Raw genomic sequence first — 4834 nt, 5'->3', positions numbered from 1 at the left:
GACTATGGCTGGGCACGGTGGCTCATGCCTGTAATCCCAGCACTTTGGGAGGCTGAGACAGGTGGATCACCTGAGGTCAGGAATTTGAGACCAGCCTGGCCAACATGGTGAAACCTCATCTCTACTAAAAATACAAAAATTAGCTAGGCATGGTTCCATATTCCTACTGTCCCAGCCACTCGGGAAACTGAAGCAAGAGGATCACTTGAACATGGGAGGCAGAGGTTGCAGTCAGCTGAGATTGTGACACTGCACTCCAGACTGGCTGACACAGTGAGACCCCATCTCAAAAAAAAAAAATGACTATGCAGTGGTCAATGTGACATATGCAGAAGTGCGGAGGAAAGGATAGGCAGAGAAGGCATTCCTTGGGACAGTAATCTGCCTGCTGGCCTTTATTTCTTGACCTTGCTCCCAACAGCCATAGCTTCCACGGCTTTACACACAGTCTCTTCATCCCCCCCAGGAACTACATGGGCTTGGTGGGCTTCAAGTTCTTGTCCAATAGAGACAATGGGAATACCAGTTGGCAGGTCCAGCTCCATGACAGTCTCTTCAGAGAGACCCTCCAGATGCTCGACAATGCCCTGAAGGCTGTTGCCATCAGCTGCAATCAGTACCCATTTCCCCTCCTTGATCCAGGAAACTATTCCTTCTTTCCAAAGAGCAGAGCTATGGCAGTAGTATCCTTCAGACTTTCACAGGAGGGTAGCTGATCTTTAGTGAGATCTGCATATTTGCTCTTCTCACTGGTGTTGCCTTAGAAGGGGTGGTTGGGCTCCATCAGAGGTGATGAGACATCATAGGAGCACCTCCAGATCTTTACCGAGGTCTCCTCATGCTTGGCAGCAGCTTCTGCTTTATTAAGGCCAGTTAGAACCCCATAGTGGCACTCATTCCAAGTCCTCATTACAGGCAGCCACATCTGATCAATGGCATCCAGCACTGTGCAGAGGATCCAGATGGCTTTTCCTCCCACTGCCCAAGCCACCACACCTCACAGAAAAGTATCAGGCTGATCATGGTCCCTCGGACCCAGATCCCTCCAGGCCACTGCCACAAGGTCTTTTTAAACAGCTTTGTTGAGATATAATTCACATAGCAAAAAATTCAGCTATTTAAAGTGTACAGTTCAGTGTGGTTTTAGTATATTCCCAAAGTTGTACAACATCACTACAATCGGTTGTGGAATATTTTCATCACCCCCGCAAAGAAACGTTGTACCCATTAGCAGTCATTCCTCATTCACGTGTTTTCTTCTAGGAATGTGTAGTTTTAGGTCTCACATTTAAGTCTTTGGTCCAGTTTCAGTTAACTTCTGTGTATTGGTATAAGGTAGGAATTCAAATTCATGCTTGTACATGTAGATAACCAGTTATTCCAGCACCATTTGTTAAAAAGACTAGTCTTTCGCTCGTTGAATCATCCTGGCATCCTTATTGAAAATCCGTTGGCCATAGATGAGAGTTTATTTTTGGACTCACAATTCTGTTCCATTGATCTGTTAATGTATCTTCATGCCAAAACCACACTGTCTTAATTACTGCAGCTTTGTAGTGAGTTTGAAATTGGGAATGTGAGTCCTCTAACTTTGTTCTTTTCCAAGATTGTTTTGGCTTGTCTATGTCTCTTCCAGTTCAGCTAGTTACAAAGTATCATTTTGCCTCTCATCTGAGGCTGTGTCCTGTACATAGATTTTTCTCAGGAACCTTGTCAGGAGGTCTTGAGTCAGCGGTGACTGAATGTCCTAGCCATCTTCCCAGCTCATGGTATCCCAATCTCATCTTTATACCAACACTATAAACTACCTAGCCCACTTTGTCACTCAACTTGGCTCCTAAAATCCCAGCCTGAGCCAGAGTCCTTCTCCCCAAATGCCTGAAGGCAGAGCAACTCCATGATAAAACCCAAGTAAGCTGCCCAGGTGTTTGCAGTCTCACAATGATTGGGTTTTCCTCTGCTAGGAAAAGAGAGAGAGAGAATTTAAAAATAAAACATAAACAACATTTATTTTGAAAATGTTTTCTTTTTCTTGTTTTTCTTGCTATGGGTTTCTATTAAATCTAAATTAGTATAAGAATCCTAGAAGAAAGCCTAGGAAATACCACTCTGGACATGGGCCTTAGGAAAGAATTTATGACAAAGTCCTCAAAAGCAATTGTGACAAAAAAAATTGACAAATGAGAGGTAATTAAAGAGCTTCTGCACAGCAGAGGAAACTGTCAGCAGAGTAAACAGACAAGACAACCTACAGAATGGGAGAAAATATTTGCAAACTATGCATCCAACAAAAGTCTAATATCCAGAATCTATAAGAAACTTAAACAATTAAACACACACACAAAAAAACAAAGAACTGCATTAAAAAATGGGCAAAAGATATGAGAAGACACTTTTCAAAGAAGACATACGAGCGGCCAACAAACATGACAAAATGCTCATCGTCACTAATCAGAAGAGAAATGCAAATCAAAACCACAATGAGATACCAGCCCGCAGCAATCACAATGGTCATTATTAAAAAGTCAAAAAACAACAGATGTTGGTGAGGCGGAGGAGAAAACGGAACACTTATAATACCGTTGGTGGGAATATAAATTGGTTCAGCCACTGTGGAAAGCAGTTTGGAGATTTAAAACAGAACCACCATTCGACTCAGCAATCCCATTACTGTATATTCATCCAAAAGCAAGCAAATCATTCTACCAAAAAGACACGTGCACTCACATGTTCACTGCAGCACTATTCACAATAGCAAAGTCATAGAATCAACCTAGGTGCCCATCAACAGTGGATTGGATAAAGAAAATATCGCATATATACACCATGGAATACTATATATAAAAGAATGAAATCATGTCCTTTGCAACAACATGGATGCAGCTGGAGGCCATTATCCTAAGAAAAATTAAAGCAGGAACAGAAAACCAAACACCACATGTTCTCACTTATAATTGGGAGCTAAACGTCAGGTACTCGTGGCATAAGGATAGCAGCAATAGACGCTGGGGACTATAAGAGTAGGGAAGAAAGGAGGAGGGCAAGGGTCAAAAAACTAACTGTTGGGTACTATGCTTAGCATCTGAGTGACAGAATTATTTGGACCCCAAACTTCAGCATCACACAATATACCCAGGTCACAAACCTGCACTTGTACCCCCGAATCCAAAATAAAAGTTGAAAAGGAAAAAATAAAGCTCTATAATGATACTTTAACACAAACTTTTTCTACAAATATTAATAGTAAATATTTTAGGCTCACAGATTGAATGATCTCTGCTGCAACTGCTCAACTCTGCTATTGAAGCAAGAAGCTGCCGTAGAGTATATAAATGAATGAATGTGGCTGTGTTCCAATAAAACTTTATAGACACTAAAATTGCAATTTTATATAATTTTCAGATGTCACAAAATACTATTCACCTTTTGATTTTTGTCACCAACAATTGTTAAATGGAGGAAAATTTCTTTCTTAACTATAGTTAACTATACTTTTTGGACCATATTAAAACAATAGGTAGGACAGATTTAGTCTGAGGTCCACAGTTTGCTGACCCTGGATTTAATGTGACACAGGAATCGTGGCACTTGAAGGAACCATACACTGAACCAAGAACTTTTGATTAAGCAGCTCATTCCAATTAAAATAGTATTTGCAGCACCATAGTTGGCCTCAGGTTTTCATGTGAAGCCCCTGAAAGTAGGTTACCCCAATAGCAGTGGACAAAAGCCTATTTAGAGAGACATTTCCAAAGCAGTCCAGAGAGAGACCTGAGTTAGAGGCCTCTTGGCCTTAAGGTCCTTGGATATTTTCCCCAGGTGGTCAGGACCATGCTAGTGCCTGAGTCTAAGAACCAAAATTGCCTCCAGAGTTGCAAAGCACATCCTTGCTCAATTTAGAGAGGGAGAGAAAAAATAAAAACATCATTCAGAATTGCCTTTTTGGCACAGGCAGTGTTGGTGTCATGAAGAGTTTTTGTTAAAAGGCCTAGATTCTGTCCTGGCTCTGCTGTCAGCTCCTGTGACCAGGAGACGTTCTAAGCCCTGATTGCCCAGTCAAAATCCTGGTGCCGTTGATTTCTAGCTGTGCCATATTAGAAATCAACAAGCCTCAGTTTGTTGATTTTTAACAAACTGAGGGATATCTCAATTTCCATATATATAAAGTGGAGACACATCTTCCAAGCCTCTGTTTCCATATCTATAAAGTGGACACGATGATGATAGCCTCAGGGACCCATTCTGGGGATTTCATTGCATAGTGCTTTGCACATAATATGCATTTAACAAATGTTAGCTTTCCATTATTACATGTTAAGGAAGAAAACATTGGTCATGCTATCTTTATGGAAATCCAAGAGGAAAAGGATGTGAAAATGTGAAAGGTTTGCCATCTAATGTGGAATTACAATTGTCTTTTTACAAGCAGAGCTGTGGAACTCTGGGACTAACCCTTTGTAGCTCCTTTTTTTTTTTTTTAGGGGGGCAACTTTTCTCTCTTTTTTTTTTTCCTTGATCAGTGTTGCCAGAGGCTTATCAGTTTTATTCTTTCATCTTTTCAAAAAACCAACTTCTAGCTTTAGTGATTCTTCCTATGAAATGCTTATTTTCTGTTTTATTAATTTCTTCCCTTATGAGTTTTCTTCCTCCTCCTTTCTTAGCACATTCTTTTTGTAACTTCTCAAGATAGTTGCTTAGCCCATTAACTTTTAACTTCTTTTCGATTGTAAGCACTTAAGGATGTAAATTTCCCTTGCGCAGCCCACAGATTTTGATATTTAGTATTTTTGTTAACATTCACATACAAACATTTTCTTTTTTTCTTTTTTTTTTT

General features: G+C 40.4%; 1 pseudogene; it reads right to left on the bottom strand.

Annotated features, from left to right (window-relative positions):
• Positions 1-395: 395 nt before the first annotated feature.
• On the bottom strand, positions 396-964 carry LOC105542666 (annotated as a pseudogene).
• Positions 965-4834: the final 3870 nt, after the last annotated feature.

This window comes from Mandrillus leucophaeus, unplaced genomic scaffold (assembly GCF_000951045.1).
Source record: "Mandrillus leucophaeus isolate KB7577 unplaced genomic scaffold, Mleu.le_1.0 Scaffold265, whole genome shotgun sequence".
In the NCBI taxonomy this organism is placed as follows: Eukaryota; Metazoa; Chordata; class Mammalia; order Primates; family Cercopithecidae; genus Mandrillus; species Mandrillus leucophaeus.
Note: the sequence above shows the minus strand (reverse complement) of the source record. Positions and strands in the feature narration are given on the sequence as shown.